Source organism: Neofelis nebulosa, chromosome 17 (genome assembly GCF_028018385.1).
Source record: "Neofelis nebulosa isolate mNeoNeb1 chromosome 17, mNeoNeb1.pri, whole genome shotgun sequence".
Lineage (NCBI taxonomy): Eukaryota > Metazoa > Chordata > Mammalia > Carnivora > Felidae > Neofelis > Neofelis nebulosa.
The window spans coordinates 16,334,530-16,355,933 of record NC_080798.1 but is presented as its reverse complement, the minus strand read 5'-3'; the positions used below and the strand labels follow the sequence as shown (position 1 = coordinate 16,355,933).

At 39.7% G+C, this 21,404-nt stretch overlaps 1 protein-coding gene across 7 annotated transcripts in view; it reads left to right on the top strand.

The window, feature by feature from the left end:
* Positions 1 to 21,404, top strand: part of LOC131500309 (zinc finger protein 585A) — a 111,786-nt gene that overhangs the window by 30,186 nt on the left and 60,196 nt on the right. For 3 of the 7 annotated variants that reach the window (XM_058709345.1, XM_058709340.1, XM_058709343.1), the window contains exons 1-2: positions 7,993 to 8,156; positions 15,396 to 15,476. The exons of 1 other annotated variant lie outside the window; for it this stretch is intronic. The gene's annotated coding sequence lies outside the window, so the exon portion shown is untranslated. Of the gene's footprint in view, positions 1 to 7,992; positions 8,157 to 8,415; positions 9,111 to 11,278; positions 11,356 to 15,395; positions 15,477 to 18,374; positions 18,478 to 21,404 lie in introns of those variants that run through there. 3 more of the 7 variants (XM_058709344.1, XM_058709339.1, XM_058709341.1) reach the window with 2 other exon arrangements.

The window sequence follows — 21,404 nt, the reverse complement described above, 5'->3', positions numbered from 1 at the left end:
GCTGGCCTCATAAAATGAGTTTGGAAGAATTTGAGAAGGACTGGTATTAATTTTTCCTGAAATATTTGGTGTAATTCACCACTGGGGCCATCTGGTCCTGGAATTTTGTTTGTTGGGAGGTTTTTGATTACTGATTCCATTACCTTACAAGTAATTAGTCTGTTTAGATTTTTGTTTCTTCACGATTCAGTATTAGTAGATTGTATGTTTCTAAGTATTCATCCATTTCTTCTAGGTTGTCCAATTTTTTGTGTGTATAATTATTCACAGTAGTCTCTTTTCTATTTTTTTTTAATATTTAAAAAAATTTTTTTAACGTTTATTTATTTTTGAGACAGAGAGAGACAAAGCATGAATGGGGGAGGGTCAGGGAGAGGGAGACACAGAATCTGAAACAGGCTCCAGGCTCTGAGCTGTCAGCACAGAGCCCGACGCAGGGCTCGAACTCATGGACTGCGAGATCATGACCTGAGCCAAAGTCGGCTGCTTAACCAACTGAGCCACCCAGGTGCCCCCACAGTAGTCTCTTATAATCCATGGTATTAGGTGTAATGCGCCCTTTTATATTCTGGTTTTGAGTCCTCGTTCTTTTTTTTTTCTTTTGTGCATGTGTGTATGTGTTGCTAAAGTTTCCATTTATATTTTTTAAAAACCCAGCTCTTAGTTTAACTGATTTTTTCTATTGTTTTTAGTCTCTATTTCATTTATTTTCACTCTAATTTTTGTTATTTCTTTCCTTCTACTAACTTCCAGCTTCATATGATATATTGCATTTCCATTTTCTTTGTCTCAAGATATATATATATCTTTCAACATACATTTTAAATTTCACTTTTTATTTCTTCTTTGATCTATTGGTTGTTTAGTAACATGTTGTTTAATCTCCATATATTTGTGAATTTTCCAGTATTTTTTTTTCATATAATTGGATTCTAGTTTCACATTATTGTGGTCAGAAAAGATGCTGATATAATTTTAGTCTTTCTAATTTATTAAGACTTGTTTTGTGGCCTAACATGTGATCTATTCTGGCAAATGTTCCACATGCACTTGAGGAGAACATATATTCCGTTGCTTTTGGATAGAATATTTTGTATATGTCTGTTAAGTCCACCTGTTCTAACATGTTGTTTAAAGCCAATGTTTCCTAATTGATTTTCTGTCTGGATGATGTATCCAGTAATTAAAGTGTGGTATTAAAGTCCCACAGTATTACTGTATTACTGTCTATTTCTCCCGTTAGGTCTGCTAATATTTGCTTTATATATTTAAGTTCTCCTATGTTGGGTACATAAAGATTTACAAATGGTGTATCTTCTGGTTGAACTAACACCTTTATCATTATATAATTGACCTTTTTGACTCTTATTATAATCTGTGTCTTAAAGTCGATTTTGGCTGATATAAGTATAGCTGCCCCAGCTTTCTTTTGGCTTCTCTTTGCATAAAATATCTTTTTCCATTCCTTTACTTTGAGCCTATGTGTGTCCTTTCTCTGAAGTTAGTCTCTTGTAGGCATCATGTAGATGGGTCTTTTTTTTTTTTTAATCTATTCATCCATTTACATTTGAAGTAATTATGGGTAGTTATGTGCTTACTGCCATTTCATTTATATTCTGGCTGTTTTGTAATAATATATAATCTTAATCTAATCAAAATATTAATCATAAAATGTCAGACAAACCCAAATCCAGGAATAATCTATGTAATAACTGACCAGCACAGTTCAAAAGTGTTAAGATCATGGAAGAGAAAGGACTTATCTAAGAATGAAGAAGACTACAGAGACATGACAGCTTAAGTGAATTGTAGGATCCTGGATCAGTACAAGTACACTACCATGATAACTGGTGACATTTGAATAAGGTATACAGGTAATTTTTAAAAAAATTTTTTTTTAATGTTTATTTTTGGGAGAGAGAGAGAGACAGAGCATGAGCAGGGGAGGAGCAGAGAGAGGGAGACAGAGTCCTAAGCAAGCTCCAGGCTAGGAGCCGTCAGCACAGAGACTGACACGGGGCTCAAACCCATGAACTGTGAGATCATGACTTGAGCCCAAGTCGGATGCTTAATCGACTGAGCCATCCAAGTGCCCCAAGGTATACAGGTAATTTAACAATATTGTATCAAAGTGCACTTTCTGGTTTAGATCATTGTACTATGCTTATGTGAGTTGTTATCATTAGGGGAAACTGGCTGAAGCGTAGAGTCTTTGCTTATGGCTTAGTTCTAACTCTAGAATAACTTAAAAATAAAGTTTAAAACCTGGGCCTCATAAAAGCTTCTAGATGAAAAAATAATGAGAGGGTTGGAATGTCGTCATATTAGGCTGATTTAAGAATCACCAGGAACAAAGAAGAAAACACCATGGAAGGAAGGTCTTATTTAAATTTAAATATACATGGGGCACCTGGGTGGCTCAGTCCGTTAAATTTAAATACACATGGATTCTATCGCTAGTTATTTTGGTAAGAAAAACAAGAGGTTTCACGACATAACTAATGGTTCTTCCTGTGAAATTTCTTTAATATTGAAAGGGCAGGCCTACGCCGGCCGACTCCATCTTGTTCTGTGTCCTTCACCTAGACCACGCCTCCTCCCCTTGAGTAACCTCCCGCTCACCTGTTCAAACTTCCTGATCAAAACACACCCAGCGACCTGCGTAACAGGACTCTGACCCTTCCCCAGCCAATCAGCTGAGGCCATGACCCTTCCCCAGCCAATCGGCTGAGGCCACAGCCATTACCTCACCAACTGCCCCTAGGCCCCCAAAAAACCTTTGTGCTTTTGAAACTCGCTCTCTCCCTGGTATCTCACCGATGCGATGCGTCGGTGCAGGTAGGGGATTGAGCTCGAGCTAGCTCGAATAAAGGCTCTTTTGCTTTTGCATCGGACTTGGCTCCCTGGTGGTCTTTGGGGATCACGAATTCTGGACATAACAATATTAAGTGCAAAATGCCTAGAATGTAGCTTTCAAACACAAAAATACCATGGTATGGGTTTCCCTAAAATTTATATAATTAAAGTAGGAAAGTCAATTACATACATAAAGAGCCAGAGGAAGGTGTGAAAGTCAGTGATAAAAGATATGAAGGTGACTGAGAGAGATGTTATTCCACACAACAAAGCTGAAACCAATTTTCTAAAATAGGGAACATAAATTTAGATATTTAATGCAGCCTTAGAATTTCTTTTTTTTTTCTTTTTTTTTTTTTTAATTTCTTTTCAACGTTTTTTATTTATTTTTGGGACAGAGAGAGACAGAGCATGAACGGGGGAGGGGCACAGAGAGAGGGAGACACAGAATCGGAAACAGGCTCCAGGCTCCGAGCCATCAGCCCAGAGCCTGACGCGGGGCTCGAACTCACGGACCGCGAGATCGTGACCTGGCTGAAGTCGGACGCTTAACCGACTGCGCCACCCAGGCGCCCCCAGCCTTAGAATTTCAATGGAGAGAGTACTGTATCTTCTGAATTATAGGGGAACAAATGACCTTACCCGGTGATGATACAAAGTTGCTATAGTCTCCAGCATCACATCTCTGTATAAGTCTCTCTGAGCAGAGCTCAGACATTCCCACTCTTCCTGAGAGGTCTACAGCTACATCCTTGAATGTCATCAAACCCTGAAAGGAAAAATCCATGTAACATCTCTAATAGTAAAACAAAAACAAAAACAAAAAACCCTGTATTTCAGATCAACAATAAGAATATAAAAAAGCATTTTCCTGGAGGGATTCTATAGTAAACAATAGGCTGGAATGGGATCCTTAAAACACAGGAAGGGGAAGTAAGGAAATTAATACATCTATGTTGAATATCACTGTGCTTTGGTGTGGATATAGCCTCCTGCTACTGTGGGAAACTTCTGAGTCAGACGTGTAGTGAAGCAAACAAAGTAAAGCATGACCGTTAAGATTCATTAGTTCTATAAACATGCTAAACACCACATTCTTCTGTAGAGTAAAGGGTTAACTCAGCAGGTTAGGACAGCTCAAACCATACACATTCCAAGAAAGGACTAGCCTTTGACTAGTTCCTGGAAGGTAATTTTTTTTTCCTGGAAGGTAATTTCTGAGCCCTTATAATAGCCTGCCTGATAAAGTATTTTCATATGCCGAGGAACTTGGGCCATAACAATTTGGTCTCTATGGGTCTACAGGCTGAATAGCTAAGGTCCGATGGCTGCTGGGAGCCCTGAGAGCCAATAAATGGGTCCTGATAGGAATAGACACATAACATTGGACTAGACTTTGCATGGTAGATGTAAATGCTCAAAATACTATAAAAGAACTTGAATAGCAGACTGTATCAGTTGAGACCACTGTGTTATATTTCTTCAGACCGGGAAACACACCTTACACCCCCAGTGTCCAATAATGTACTAAGAGGTACCATATCAAACGGACATATTATGTTGCATATCATCCTCAGAGTAGTAGTGGTTTGATAAAGAACTGGCAACAGGAGAGTAATATACTTGTTAAGACACGTTCTCCATGCCCTCTGCCCACTTAACAGATGAGGTCAGAGAGACACTAGCGTCTTCTACTCATCTTTATGTCAAAAATAAAGTCAAGGTTGAAGCTACAAAAACCAGGGCTGCAAACTCCTCAGAGGTCCCAGACATCAATCTGGGGGCAGTCCTGTCTTGGGAGGGTTTCTAGGAAGTATAATTTCTTCTATAGAGCTCCCAGAAGGATCTACTCTTCCTCAGGTGTCTCTCCTTGATATGGGGTCTCCTTCAGCTCTAAAATTCTAACCCAAGAACAAAGCTGAGGCTCAGGGTTAATGAATTTTGGCTGTTAATCTCACCCTGTGGAATGATGACTGTGAGAACATCCTCTGCTCACACCATCACCCTCTTCTGTATCAATCTATCCCCTAACCCTGACTTCACCCCACAAACTCACACTTCATCCCATGCCCTCCATTCCTACAGAGCCAATAATCACAGTGTGAACTATCTGCAGAGAGCTTCCCACATCACACTCAGAGGTTTCTCTGTGGACCTGCCCACCTCACAACCGATACAAATGAAGAGGTTCTTGACCTGCTAATTCCAGGTCCAATGGCCTCTAAGAACATAAACTCAAACTGAGAGAAGTCTCAGAAACATCAAACAGTTTCAGCAGGCATGGGTTGGGTACATGTGTAGGTTCTGGAGAGAGATGTTGCTCTTGGCGTGAGTCTCCCAACACAAAAAAGACCTAGGAATTTAACACTTGGGTCCCTGAAGCTTTGGAGAATTCTGGCCCTAACTCAGAATGCACATGCACTTTCTATGGCAGCTGCTTCCTGGCTGAGCTTTATTCTGGTGGGTGTTTGGCCCTAGCCTTGGCATATGCCCTTAGGTCGCATTATTCTGAGTGATCATGTACTTGCAGGCATGTTTATATTTTTGCTATACTGCTCTGTGTGATGCTTTTTCTTGTTTTGTCAAATTGGCGATGAGATGATTAGGATTTGAGACTGCACACGTTAGAAGCTTCAAAGAGTAGTTTGTAAGTTTGACTTTTGAGACTTAAACATTATCCTTGGATCCAGCAGATCTAAGATTCCATCCTTTGGAATCCTTCCATGCTTTGATGGGCCAAATTTTTATTTATGTACTGATTAGAAAGAAAATGAAATGGTGACATAATCCTTTCTTTATTAATTAGCTTTTTTCTTCTTGGCATTTTTAATTATTTTTTTTTAAAGTTTATTTATTTTTGAGAAAGAGAGATAGGGCATGAGCGGGAGAGGGGCACAGAATCTGACGCAGGCTCCAGGCTCTGAACTGTCAGCACAGAGCCTAACGCGGGGCTTGAACCCATGAACCGTGAGATCATAACCTGAGCAAAAGTTGGACACTTAACCGACTGAGCTAACCAGGCGCCCCTTATCTTTTTAATGTCTGCAGGATTCAGAGTGACCATAGTTTTCTCTCTTACTCTTTCTCTCTGTCCATCTGATGGAAATGGAAAAGTAACGTGGCATGTTTTATACAAGGAAAAATAAATGTAGCATTAGGACACAAAAATGAATAATAAATAACCTAGAACTACATGCAACAGCATACAATGGGTGAATCACACAATGTTGAACAAGAGAATTCAGACACAAGAGTATATACTATATACTGTGTAATTCCATTAATATAAAATAAAAAGATTGCCAAGCCAATTTTTGCTGTTAGAAATTTGGATACTTTATGATGCCGAAAATGTCCTGTGTCTTGATCTGGATAGTGAAATAAATGGATGTGTTCAGTTTCAAAAAATCATCCGGCAGTACTTAGGCTGTATGTGCTTTTAGGTATGTATATTACACATCAAAGAAATTACTATTACCAAATCAGGAGGGCTTCTGCTGTTTTGCTCCAAAATGTAAAGAGCTTATAAATGATCACTACTACCCTCACAGCAACAAAAGTTAAGCAAACTGAACACCAACTGAGTGTGGACCAGCTTGAGAGTTAAAAACTTCTACAGGCCCCCACTGTCTTGAGTTTGACCTCTGAGAACACCACCACTTTCTCAGAGAGAAAATCGGAGGACATTCCCCACATGCTTCTAGCAGAGGGGAAAGTAACCATTTTGAAATATTTCTAGATATTCTGTTGTCCACCTGCCCGCAGGTGATGAGAGAAACAAAGACAAGAGAAAAGTAGCATGAGTTAACCTCCTTACAGCTTACCCACTGACAGACACCTGAAACATGCAGAGCAGAGAGTGACCTTCCTCAAGCACCTCATGGATGCCTTATTTCCTTCATGTTTTTGTTTCATTAAAGACTAAAAGAAACCTTATCTTAGCAGCAGCTAGTCCTTCAAGGTCCTGAAAGCCTTGCTTCCAAATGCCTTAGAGCCTTACTTTATCTCATTCCCTCCAACACTTCCCACAAACCTAAAAATATATAATCAGTCACTCCTCACAACCCCAGGGCAGCTCTTTCTGTCCCGCACCCGTCCTGTCCCCGTGCTTTAATAAAATCACCTTTTGAACCAAAGACATCTTAAGGATGCTTTCTTAGCCCTTTGCTCAAGAACCCCATCAAAGGGAAACTACCAGAGACTAACCAATGTGAAAGAAGGGAAATACCCAGCCCCCTCTAGCCATCATGTGTCACCTAACTGGTTGGGGGAGGAGTGGTCCTGAGAAGAACTTGTGCAGGTTGCAGCTCAGGGTCGCAGGCAAATTGAGAGAGGAAGACCCAACCATACTAGTCTAAAATGTTTCCCCAACCCCTACATTGACACGACTCCTGTGTAAAAACAGGATTAAAGCTGAACAAAGAAAAACCGATGATTATCTCAATTGATCAGAAAATTATTAACAAAATTCAACGCCCTATCATCATAAAAACATTCAACAACAAAACCCTTGCTAATTTGTGGATATCGACAAACTAATATTAAGGTTTATATGGAGAGGCAAAAGACGGTGAATACCCAATACAAAACGGAATGAGAACTAAGTGGAAGGTCGACAAAGAACCGTCCAGTCAAATCTTAATATATATATATTACATTTCTCTTTGGTTATGCTTAGAAAAACTATTCCTACACCGATATTACAAACATACAAAATTTTCACCAGATCACTTTTACATTTAATTAAGTCCACATTGAATATAAAAGTATTAACTAAATACTACTTCACTCCTACTCACTATTATTAAATGTAGCTAACACGATGTAGTGAGAAAGCCAGCCCATTTCTGGCAATATCAAAAGTTATTTTCCTGTATGTTATCACCAGGTTGCAGCTACCTTAGGGAACACTACACCAGAGTCCCCGCCTTGGCCCTGGGGGCCGCAGCCAATGACCCAACTTTGAGGCTCTGCACCCACAGGCCTGAGGCTTCGGACAGCCGCCAGTTCCGGATCGCCCTTCTCTGCCTTCTAGCCTAATCTGGACCACCAAGACTCGCACACTGCGCCCTCGTCTGTTTCCAGGCGAGCCCTACCCGCCCTCGCGTGACGCGTCGCCCGGCCTGGGAGGTTCCCTAGGCCGACTAAAGTTCTAGCAAGGCTGCTGGGATTTGGGCTATTTCTCCCATGAGCCATCACGGCCACGGACAAGCAGGCCCGAACTACATTTCCCAGAGGGCAGCGGTCAAGCGGATCTTCAGCTTCTCTTCCATTTTCGCGCCATTCTGGAGCTGTGCAAGGTGAGTTGAACTCCCCTCGGGATGTAAGAGGCACGGAGTGCCGACAGGCTGGGCTCTGGACAACCAAGTTCATGAGGGGTGTGGGAGGAAGTCTTTGAAGTATGGAAGCCAGTAGTAGGGGCGACTAGTTGTTACCTTGATCTCAGGCCTGAGGTTCAAGCAGCACAGGGGAAGGTGGTGTGTATCGGTGGGGCCAGATTGGGGGCATGGGGGGCGTGTGTGTGTGTGTGTGTGTGTGTGTGTGTGTGTGTGTGTGTGTGTGTGTGTGTGTCTGTGTCTGTGTCTGTGTGTTCGCGTGCCGGGACGTGCCTCCGTTAGAGTGAGTGCGATCGTGAAGTGAGGCTGAGACAGGTGCGTGGCTGTGCTCTGTGACGTGCATTTGGTTGCATGTCCTCTACCTGTGTAGCGATTGTTGTGGCTCTGTTGTGTCATTGTCCCGTGGTTCTAGGTTCCCTGCTGCTTCCTTCGTCTTCTCTCCTCACAGCTACTTGCGGCTGCCACAGAGGAATGGCCGTAAGAAAGAAGTTGGAGGTTGGGAACGCCTTGGAAATTCTTTACTTGGGAGCTCTGAGGGGCAGCCACGTGTCTCAGGACCACGGCGTTCCCACAGATCTGACCACAGGAACTTGCTGTAAACCCTACACCGACTCCACGCTGTCCCTCTTCCATCTGTCTTTGTGTGTGAGCAGGGCGGGCGTGGACCTAGAGAATATTGTACAACGAAGTCATTCTGTGCTCCAAGAAAAGCCTGGCGTCCTGTGACTCCCTATCTGGTCCTGCCATTCCCCAAAAGAAAGACCCTGATGAGGAGGAAAGAATTGTTACATCCAAAAAATCATTGTGTGAGCTAGTTTTTCTATCATAAAGCTATTGGTTTTAGGGCATGCTTTCCTTTGTCTGAAATGTCCTGATCGTGATCTTCTTTCTTCCCAGTGGATGTTGGGTGCTATTCAGGTAAATCTTGCTAACATTCTCATGTTCATTGGGCTACCATTCATATCCTCCTGTGTATTCTCTTATTGTAAACAGAACCCAAACAGTTTAATTTTTTTTTGGTCTAGAATCAAGGATAATTTTCTGGTTTATGATGATGGAAAAACTAATATTTAGGATTATGGAACTGTTTAATGATTAATTAGCCCATATGGTTGAATATTATGCAGCTAATAAGATTATGTTTATACAGAGTTAGACTTAAGGAAAACATACACTCTAATGTTAAGCAATATTCATGTTTAAGAACAGTAATACCCTGGAAATTTTTAAATTATATATGAATCCCACTTTAAGAAGGCCATTGTGAGAAATTTTGCAAGGAGTCCATTAGAAGTAATATTTTAATTGTGTTGAGGAAGTGTGGTAGTGTAGCTACATTTATCAAGCATGTACTGTGCACCAAACACTCTTCACCTTTATTATATTCTCTGTTGCAATCTGCAAGTGCCATTTACCTGTATTTTCATTCTCAGTACAATCTTGATAATGAAAGTGTTTATATTGAGCATATATAACCAAAAGATATGCAAAGACTGTAGGTGTAATTTGTTTCCCTTGTAATGTGTCCCCATGTCATCATAGGGTTCAGGTTTCATAAATACAAGAATGAACAACCTGTTGTAATTTTTTTGCTGTAATCTTTTAAAATACATTTGTCATATGTTGAAATGTCTTTTGAAATATTTTGTAATATGTCAGTTTCTGGTGATGGCATTACTGAAGGCTTGCTGTAAAACACAGTATCTATCCTAAGGAACTTCTGATAAAGTATAAAGTACTCTTATTCCCACCACCTGGAGATTGCTGTTCATATGTTTTCTATTTAGTATATATGTATTGTTTTGTTTTGAAGAATATGATCACATTAAGTATAAGAGTCAAACCATAAAGAAATAAGAATCTTGAGTTTGCAAAAAGAGTCCATGAGTTTTATTAGATGAACATGTGAGTGGAGGAGAGAAGTGACAATTTCTGGTTTAAAAACTTTCCAGATATTTACACCTTTTAGATAATAGAAATAACCATTAAAAATTAATTAACCAGGGCAGTGAGTATCAAATAAGACAGTCTTTCAGAGTTAGGTTTTTTTTAAGAGGTTTTTTTTTAAAGAAATCTCTACACCTACCATAGGGCTTGAACTCACAACCCCAAGATCAAGAGTTACGTGTTATATCAACTGAGCTAGCCAGGCGCCCCCTGAGTTAGATTTTTAAAAAGCTATTTAAGATTGGTTTAACCAAATTTTGGAATAATAACTGATTCCAGGTGATTAGGTGTCTTCCAAATAACATTTCCAAGTATGGATTGTGATGAGAGAAAATAACTAATTATTCACATTTCTTTCTTTCACAGATTAAAGGTATTCGAGCCTCTTATTAATGTTCTCACTTTATGAGATACTTGATTGGATCAGATTCTTTGAGCAAGTTATGATTCAAAAAAGTGTCTTTTATGCTGGTGCAGTTGGGGAATAGGGCAATTTCCTTCTCTTTCCTAGATACTTGTCTTTCTTTTAATGTTTATTTATTTTTGAGAGAGGGACAGAGCACAAGTAGAGGAGGGGCACAGAGAGAAGGAGATACAGAATCTGAAGTAGATTCCAGGCTCTGAGATGTCAGCACAGAGCCCAAGATCTGGGGCTCGAACTCAAGGACCACGAGATCATGACCTGAGCTGAAGTCAGACTCTCAACTGACTGAGCCACCCAGGCTCCCCTCCTAGATACTCTTAATGTTTTATTAATAAGAAATGAATTCTCAAACCAAGGTCCTCAATTGTGTGTGTGTGTGTGTGTGTGTGTGTGTGTGTGTGTGTGTTTGTGTGTTAGAAGAGCAGAGATGAGAAGCACAACTTTACTCTAAAAAAGAGATAGAATTGTTTCTTTTGTAATAGTGAATTAGAGAACATGAAATGTTCTTCAGTAAAATAGCTAACATATTAATATAGTATTACAGCATATTATTAAGTTTTTATAGAGATTATCTTTCTCCAAGATATTCATATTTAGTAGGTGATTTTCATACTCTGGATTTTACAATGAGAAACCAAGGCAATCAAATCTCACAGACTCTAAGAACATTTTCACATTTAGAAAATCTGAATAGATTCTGTCTTAAATTCAACAGGATACCTACCTTGGATACATAATTCCTACATTATGTATACTTATTTTAAGCCTGGACTGATATCATGATGAATAATGGTATGTATACCATCATATAAAGAACCAAATTAACCTGTTACCTACTGTTAGATTTTTGTGTAGATATTTAATTAATATAAATTCCTAGGAATAGAATTTGGGACAAAAAAATCAGACTCTTGAAGTGCCTGGGTGGCTCAGTCGGTTAAGCCTCTGACTCTTGATCTCAGCTCAGGTCTTGATCTCAGTGTGGTAAGTACTGGCCTCACACTGGGCTCCATGCTGGGCTTGAAGTGTGCTTAAAAAAAAAAATCAGATTCTTACTAAATGCTTTTAAGATATGCCTAACCATACCATCTTAGTATTTGGGTTGATAAAAAGACTCGAATGACATGGTTGATATTTTTATGTTCCTTTTGGTAAGTAAGGCGAACACTGAATGGAAATAAATGCATCTAAGTCCACTAGGGAGGTTCAGATACTGTGCCTTGGGAATTCATAAGGCAATGATGTTACTCAGAGTAGCCACCACCGTCCGCTTACTATCAAATTATCCTGACCTAAAAAAAAGCACTGTGATGGTAAGGAATTTCTGTTATAAATTTTTATCTTTTTAAATAGATATAATTCTTTAAGATACACCTTATTTTCATTTATTTGTTTGTTTACCCATCCACCCACTCAGCATGGAGCCCAACACAGGGCTTGGACTCACAACCCTAAGAGCAAGATCTGAGTGGAGATCAAGTGTATTCAGTAGTCTTTAATGTAGTCACAGGGTTGTATAACCAGTACCACTGTTAATGTGCCACTATTAATTATGTATAAGTACTTCATTTGTTTTTTTATGTAGTAAAGTGTACATAACAAAGTTTGGGGCACCTGGGTGGCCCAGTCGGTTAAGTGTCTGACTTCGGCTCAGGTGGTGGTCTTGCAGTTTGCAGGTTTGAGCCCCGCATCTGGCTCTGCACTGGTTGTGCGGAGCCTGCTTGGGATTCTCTCTTTCCCTCTCTCTCTGTCCCTTCCCCATTTGTGTTCTCTCTCTCCCTCAAAATAAATAAGTAAACTTAAAAAAAGTATACCTAACAAAATTTGACATTTTAACCATTTTAAATGCACAGTTCTGTCACATTAAGTACATTTGTGTTGTTCTTGCAGCCATCACCACCATTCATCTTCAGAACTTTTTCATCTTCCCCAACTGAAACTCTACCCATTAAACACTTCCCATCCCCCATCTCCCCCTAGTCCCTGGCATCTACTTTCTGTTTCTATGAATTTGACAATTCTAAGAATCTCATATAAGAGGAATCATACAATATGTGTCCTTTTTTTTTTTTTTCTTTTTTTTCTTTTTTTTTATTTTTGGGACAGAGAGAGACAGAGCATGAACGGGGGAGGGGCAGAGAGAGAGGGAGACACAGAATCGGAAACAGGCTCTGGACTCTGAGCTGTCAGCACAGAGCCTGACGTGGGGCTTGAACTCAGGAACCGCGAGATCGTGACCTGGCTGAAGTCGGACGCTTAACCGACTGCGCCACCCAGGCGCCCCTGTCCTTTTCTTTTAAATATTTATTTTTGAGAGACAGAGACAGAACGCGAATGGGGGAGGAGGAGAGAAAGGGAGACACAGAATCCAAAGCAGGCTCCAGGCTCCGAGCTGTCAGCACAGAACCCAATGCAGGGCTCAAACTCACAAACCGTGAGATCATGACCTGAGCTGAAGTCAGCCACTTAACTGACTGAGCCACCCAGGCACCCCAATGTGTGTCCTTTTGTGACTAGCTTATTTCACTTCACATAATGTCTTCAAGATTCATCCACGTTGTAATTGGTATCAAAATAACCTTCACTTTTATGGCTGCATAATATTCCCTTGCATGCATATACCACATTTTCTTTATCAGTTTATGAACATTTGGGTTTCTTCCACTTTTGGGCTGTTATAAATGCAAACATTTGTGTAAAAGGTTGTGTGTGTGTGTGTGTGTGTGTGTGTGTGTGTGTGTGTGTGAATGTATTTTTTATTCTTGGGTATACACCTATGGGTGGAATTGCTGGATCACATGGTATCTCCTTCATTACATGTTTTATTCTTACGATGTTACATTCGGCAGCTTTCTGGAGCATGTGACTAATAGTTCTGTAAAGTAAACTTCCCTAAGGATATAGCAGTGAGACCAGCATCAATACAAGACTATTCTCAGAGACTATCCATATTTTTAGGCAGTAATCCAACAATAAGCATACATAAAAATCTTATAGAACATCATATTACTGGTAACTGAAGAAAACAAGAACCATTTAGCAAAATAATTCAAATTTACTGTACTCCTCCAAGACCAAGTAAACACTGTTTAAAAGAATGAACTTTGCACATTTTGGAAAACAGCTTCCACTTATAACAAATGTTCATAATGCATATATATTTTAAGACATGGCCATTGAACTGATAACTTCATATACTTAAGTTCTCATCAAAATCAAAATATATTGTGTATATACACGGGAATATTATTCAGACATTAAAAAGAAAATCTTACCATTTGCAACAATATTGGTGGATGTTACCCTAAATGAAATAAGTCAGAGAAAGACAAGTAGCAATACTGTATGATCTCATTTATATGAGGAATCTAATCCCCCACCCCTCAAAAAAAACCTGAACTCCGATACAGAGAAAAGATTGTAGTTGCCAGAGGTGGGGGTTGGAGGGTGGGTAAAATATGTGAAGGTGGGAAAAAGGTACACACTTCCAGTTATAAATGAATCATGGGGATGTAATGTACAGTGTGGTGACTATAGTTAATACTGTATTATAATAATAATACTATATTGTATATTTGAAAATTGCCAAGAAAGCAGATCTTCAAAGTTCTCATCACAAGAAAAAAAATAACTGTATGGTGATGGATATTGACTTAACTGAGGTGATCATTTTGTAATATATAAACAAATTTTGAATCCTGCTATATGCCTGAAACTAATATAATGTCATATGTCAGTTATCTGTCAAAAAATATGTAAGTTTTAGGTTAAAGTCTAATGCAACAGTATACTATCTCAAAAAAGTGGTTACTGAGGCACGACCTTCTTGAGGTTACCTTAGGTATTTTCTGTCAGCTTTGTTTTCTAAGTATCTAGTTATTTGATCCCTGGTGAAATTTTGAGATTTTATGATTCAGATAACATAACAATATTTTGGAACACAGACACATACACACGTATACACACATGTATATACACACACACGCACTTTGGCTAAGATTAACCATGTGAGCTTCACCTTTCTTTTATTCATCAGTACTATGAAATGTGTACATCAAAAGAAATCTTCAAACATATATGTCATTGAAACAGCAAAGAAACCTGTCTCTTGTATGTAGGCAATTATTACTTTTCAAGAAAAAAAAAGATCAAGAGAAAAAGACAAGCACTGTTAGTGTATGGGTGTTTTGCTTTCTGGACTTTCTCTGTCTACTGAAATCTGATGATCTGTCAGTCTTTCAATATTGAAGTATGCATGTATCTTACAAATAATATAGTGTAAATATGGTTTCATAATGTGATTTTTCTACTGACAGTATTTCTGGAATATTTTCCATATCTTCATTATTTTTCCCTTACTTCACATTTGGTATGTGATATATTTCAGCAGTTTTTCTGGATTGTTGTACCCTGCCTGACCCAATTTAATGTCTTTTCTAACCTGTATACTTTTTCAACCTGTTCACCCTCACCTGATCCCAAAGCCAGGAAGTAAGGTGTGGTTTGGATGATGTAGGTCCTTTTCAGTCCTGAAAGCCGTGAATGAAGGGGGAAGCATGTTCAGGGCAGGACTGAGCAGCACAGTCTCAGGTGCAGAACAGCTTTCCCAAAATGGAGCACTGACCAGAAAGCTGTCTGCTGAAATATCTGGATTTCCTGGGGATTAGGGAAAGAGTTTCAATTTATCTAAAATCCTTCTAATCTTTTGCAGTTGTGTGTGTTTGTGCTGAAGGAGATATTAAATAAAATGGAATGGAGAAGCAAACCATTTAAGTTGTTACATAGTAACACTAAAGCATGCTTGCTCTCACAATCTCTTTTTCCTTTCCCAGGTCTGGATTCTCTGTTTTTCTCCAGTAGGGAAACCCATAGGAGAACGGATCAGTTTTTGCAGACATCAAGCTATGACATATGTAAGTTGGTGTTTCCTTCTTGTTGAAATAATGTGATATAAATGTTTTCATTAGTTGTCCTAGAAGCTTCCTACCTAAAAGAACCCCAGTCAATTATGAACAATGGTTCCAGATAACCTCATGTTCTCCGTATGTGGCCCAGTCTCCTCCAACCAGTGTTTATGTATATACTGACCAGAGTATTCATTATCTCCTCTGTGCCTAACTTATTTTAAGAGCAGTGAAGGGAGAATGAAAAAGTAAAGTCCTGTAAAGAAATGATTTGAGCTTTGCAAGTCAGGATTATAGTTGATGAATTAGAGATGAGGATCCCATATGGCCAAACTTCTAAAGATTCTGACATTCGCACAGACGTGAGTTTTCTAGGTACATGTGACAAAGCCTGGTAATAAATGGTATCTGTCTTAGTGTAGATTGAGATTAATACTTTGTGAGGCTTTTAAAATTGAATAGACATGTGATTTAGAACTTGCAAATATATGGATCATGGGTTTTACTATTCGTTTTTATTTTATTTTGTGAGAGAGAGTGAGGAGGGAAGGGGCAGAGAGAGAAGGAAAGAGAATCCCAATAGGTTCCACGCTGTCAGTGGATGATGAGCCTGATACTCAACTGACTGAGCCACCCAGGCACCTGTAGATCATGGGTTTTAGTAAGGAATTTCTAAATGATAAATATCATGACTACTGCTGACTAGATAGGCTGAAACTAAATGACTGATATAATTCTGGATCAATCTTAGTATCCTCTAACTCAGAAACCAGTAGAGTGTTAAGTGAGGGATTGCTGATGGCCATAAAAGAGAATAAAATCATAATTAGTAAGTTAACAGAGATCAAGAACTGTGTAAAGACCCTAGAAATGTTGTCCAACCTAATGCATACACCTAATCATCTCAAGATGATTAATTATAATTCTTAAGTTAGAATGCTATGCAGTCATTCAAAATATTTGTCAAAACAAGAAAACTGTGTGATAGGATTTAACATAAAGAACTTGAGGACTGAAGACATTCCTTAGTTTTCTCAAACTATTGTTTTTCTATCCCTTGTGACAATGTCTTTTTTTTTTTCAAATGTAGTGTTTAGTCCATTTACATTTAATGTAATTACTGACACAGTAATCCATTTTATTTTGTTTGTTTCCATCTGACTTTTGTTCCCTTGTGTCTCAACTTTGTCTTCTCTTGCATTAAATACTTATTTAAAATTCCATTTTAACTTGTTTTCACTATGCTTTGTGCATATTTTTAGTGGTCACTGTCTGTATTAAAATATATATTCTAAACTATTCACAGTCTACTTAGAGTTAATATTGAACCACTTCACGTAAAGTGTAAGAACCTTGCAATGCGTAGGTCCATTTATAGCCCCTATCTTCTATATTATAGTTGTCATATGTATTGTATCTATGTTCATTTAAGACTATAATACCATGTCTTTAACAACATCTCTATTGACATGTAGTACATGGCACATATTTAAAGCATACAGTTGGATTCAATTTTTTTAATTGAGATATAATTGACATATAACATTATACATGGTTCCCAACTGAATTTTTCAACTTTATGATTGTGTGAAAGCAATACCCACACAACCATTTTGTTTTTCACTTTCAATATAGTATTAAGTAAATTACATGAGATATTCAACACTTTATTATAATGTAGGCTTTGTGTTGGATGATTTTGCCCAACTATAGGCTAATGTAAGTATTCTGAGTTAGTAGGCTAACTGTGATGTTCAGTAGATTAGGTGTATTAAATGCATTTTTGATTTATGAGATTTTCAGCTTACAGTGGGTTTATCAGGATGTAACCCCATCATAAGTCAAGGAGCATCTGTGTATTAGTTTCAGGTATACAGTATAATGATTTGATATTTGTTTACGTTGTGAAATGATTACTACAATGAGTCTGGTTAACATCCATCACCACACAGAGGTACAAATGGATTCATTTTGAAATGTGTATATATTCATATATAGATAATGAATATAATCAGAATAATGAACAAATTCACTGCCCCCAAAAGTCTTTGCAATGCTTCCCTCCCAGCCCTCCCTGGCCCCTCCCACTCTGCTTCCAGGGAATTACTGATCTACTGTCTGTTAATAAATTAGGTTGCACTTTCTAGATTTGTATGTAAATAGAATTGAACAATATGTACTTTGTCTTATTTCTTTCATTCAGCATAAATATTTTAAGATTCATCTATGTTGTTGCCTGTATCAGTTCAATCCAAAATATGGTTGAATAGTATTCCATTATATGGATATATCATAATGTATTCATCCTTTCTCCTGTTGACATTTTGGTTGTTTCAGTTTTGTGTTATTATAATGAAAGCTGCTAAGACCATTGCTGTGAAAGTTTTTGGGTGGGTCTAAGTTTTTATTCCTCTTAGGTAAACTCTTAGATATGAAGTTGCTAGGTAGTATGATAGTTATGTGTTTGACTTTATTTTATTTTTTTAAGTTTATTTTATTTTGGAGGGAGAGAGTGCATGTGTATGCACGAACCAGGCAGGGGTAGAGAGAGAGGGAGAGAGAGGGAGAGAGAGGATCCTAAGCAAGCTCTGCACCTGCAGTACAGAGCCTGATGCAGGAATCAAACTCATGAAACATGAGATCATGACCTGGGCCAAGTCAGAAGCTTAACCAACTAAGCCACCCAGGCGCCCCATGTACTTGACTTTAGAATGAATTGCCAAGCTGTTTTCCAATTTTTAAACCTATTTCATAGTCTCCTATTAATATGTAACAGTTCCAGTGACTCCACATCTTTGTCACTTATTTTCAGTATTTTGAATTTTAGCCACTCCCTTTAAGCCCCCCCCCCCTTTTTTTAGCTGAATGTCACAAATTTTGATGTGTTATCTGTTCATTATTATCCAGGTGAACTTCTCAAGCTGTGGGTAAATGGAGAGAGATCACTCAGAGCGGATTCCAGATACAGAGACTTGGAAGGCCAGGGGGCAAGAAAGAGGATAGTTAAGAGGTGAAGGGGAAATCACAGGAATGTTAATTCCTTTGAATCTAATTAACTAACACCCAATACACAGAAGGCTCTATTCTAGTTGATGAGAACATAATGGTGGAATAGACAAAGTCTCTGCCTTCATGGGGGCTCTGTTCCAGTGAAAGATGTGTGGAGATAGTGCTTAAGGTTGGAGCTGGGGTGGGAAGCCTTATTCTTAGGCATTTATATAAACAAAAGGGTGAATTAAAAGTTTGTCTTGATAATGGCGGAGATTTGAGTTCTCCTGAATGAAGAGAAAGGATGAGACCTGACTGTGACCTGTGCATTGAATTTAGAAACACCTGGGTTCCAATCTGTATCTATCCTTAAACACTGATTTGATCTTGATAGTTATCTATCAATTTTCTCATCTTCAAATTTGAGATACAGATACCCACACTCCAAGAGCCTTTTGAAAAAAATTTTTAAACGTTTATTTAGTTTTGAGAGATAGAGACAGAGTACAAGTGGGGGAGGGGCAGAGAGAGAGAGACACAGAATCTGAAGCAGGCTACAGGCTCAGAGCTATCATCTCAGGGCCAGATGCCGGGATCCCAACACACAAACCATGAGATCATGACCTGAGCCAACGTTGGAAGCTTAACTGATTGCGCCACCTGGGAGCCCAAGCCTTTTGAAATCTTAAAAAAAAAGAGGCCCTATAAACTGCCTAACATGTATTTGTTGTTGGGTCATTGTTTTGTATTGACTGCCCTCAACATTGTATCTGAAATTAGGAAGATACTATTTTGTTCCCAGCTGAGCTCACTTAGTATTTGGAGGATTCCAGATATTTAACTGAACCTTACTGAGCCTTGGTTTTCTTGTCACTGAAATGAGGTAAAAACAGCACCTAACTTGTAGTGCTATTGCTGTTTGTCAACGGACATTTGAGAAGCTCTATATGCATAGTAAGAATTAAGAGTCAGGCTGTGGTCTTTCAGCCATGGTTTCAAATATGGATTACATAGCATACTAGAAATGTATGATATAGGGCAGGTTATTTAACCAACTTCTACAAAATAAGAATAATAATAGAATTCAGTTCCTTGTGTTGAGGAAAGTAAAGTGTAAGATCACTGCCCTTCACACTTTAAACCCTGACAGTTAAACCCTGACTATGTTTTTATATTGCACAGTCACACTCCTTGGCACATAAAGGAATGGCTTGGATTTGAGGTTTGAAATCTGTCAAAAACCTGTACCCAAGAGGCATAGGGAAAACCCCAATTTCTGGCACATTACGTAATGAGCTTTCCTAGTCAATAAATCTATCCAGGGCTATCTGAGAAAAATCCTTATCTGTAGGGCACCTAGTCCAGGAATAGGGGCAGCACCAGAGACTGAAATACAGTAAGTACCTTGAGGTGGCGAGGCTCTCACCTAGAAGATGGCCGCCACACTCCGGGTCCCTCCCACACACCCCTGGCCATTAGGATAGCACTGGACAGCTGCCCGAGGCCCCAGACATGCCTACACGGCTTCAGACTCCACAGTCCCCTTTGGCTTTCTGGAAAGACCAGCCGATTTACTGTTGCAGCCTCAGCAGGAAGCGCCAGCAGCTCTTTGCAGACACGGCTTGGCTTGTTTAGGGGCGGGTCCAAAATGCAGTAAAGCCCTTTGAACATGAGGCGCCCACAGCCAAGAATTCTCTTGAAGGCCACATTTCCCAGAGGTCACTGAGGCCGAATTAACGCGGTGGTGGGGGGGGGGGGGAATGGGTGGTGCCCTGGGGATTATGGGGCCACAAGGTGCGATGGTGGTGTCAAAGGAAGAAACCACTGCGGGATGTCCTGTACCTATAGTCGATGCCAGACCTAAACCTGCAGTGAGATTAGAGGTCGAAAGTTTAGAGCTGCGCTAGGTTAGAGGGCCTAGTGGGTAGACACAATGTGTCACATTTGCATGTGCCTGAGAAGCAAAAGAGGGGATTGTGAGACAGGGTGACGGAGGGTGGGAGCGAGCGTGCGGTGTGCGTGTCTATGCGTGTAACAGGCCCCGGGTGGGACTCCGGTGACGGCCTATGCCATTGTGACCCCCGAAGGAGTGTGTGATTGTGTGCCTTTGACTAGGAAGAATGGCCTTTATGTGAGCATGCAGTGTGGCCTCTGTGCGTGTCTCTGTGCCCAGTGGTTATGTACTGGCTCCTCTACCCTTTCATTGCACAGCCACTGTGCAGCTGCAACAAAGAAATGACCCCAAGAGAGGTCACATTTTGCACTAGCATAAGATGAAGGTTTCCAGCAAGAAAGCGCACACCTCAACTTGGGGTAGTAAATTTTAGAGCCTCAAGGTGCCCTTTAGACCAGGCTCTTGTAAAGACATTATGGGGCCATCAGAGTCACACACTCTGGTGGAAGCCCTGCCCTTGGTGCCTGTGGGAACAGCTACAAGTCCATGACGGCAGCATTGCCACAGGTCTGACCCCAGGCACCCACGGTGAAATCAAATACAGGTTTCAGCACCCCTTCTGTTTCCGGGTTTGTATGTGAGGTTATGATTCACTTCTCCATTCTTGCCATTCTCCAAAAGAAGCAACACAAGGAGTAGGAAAGAGATGTTGCATTGTAATGCACGTTAAATATTGTTGATGCCAAAAAAAAAAAAAAATCAAACTTCAGGTGAGTTTCCTTGTTCACACAAAAAAAATTTTTTAATATTTATTTATTTTTGACTGGGGGAGGGACAGAGAGAGAGAAAGGGAATTAGAGAATCCCAAGCAGGCTCTGCACTGTCAGCACAGAGCCCAATGTGGGGGCTCGAACTCACAAACCATGAGATCATGACCTGAGCCAAAGTTGGACGCTTACCCGACTGAGCCACCCAGGCGCCCCACAAAATTTTTATTTGGGTGTGGAACATTTGATTTTCTTTGTCTGAAGTGGGCTAGGTGGAGACAACCTTAC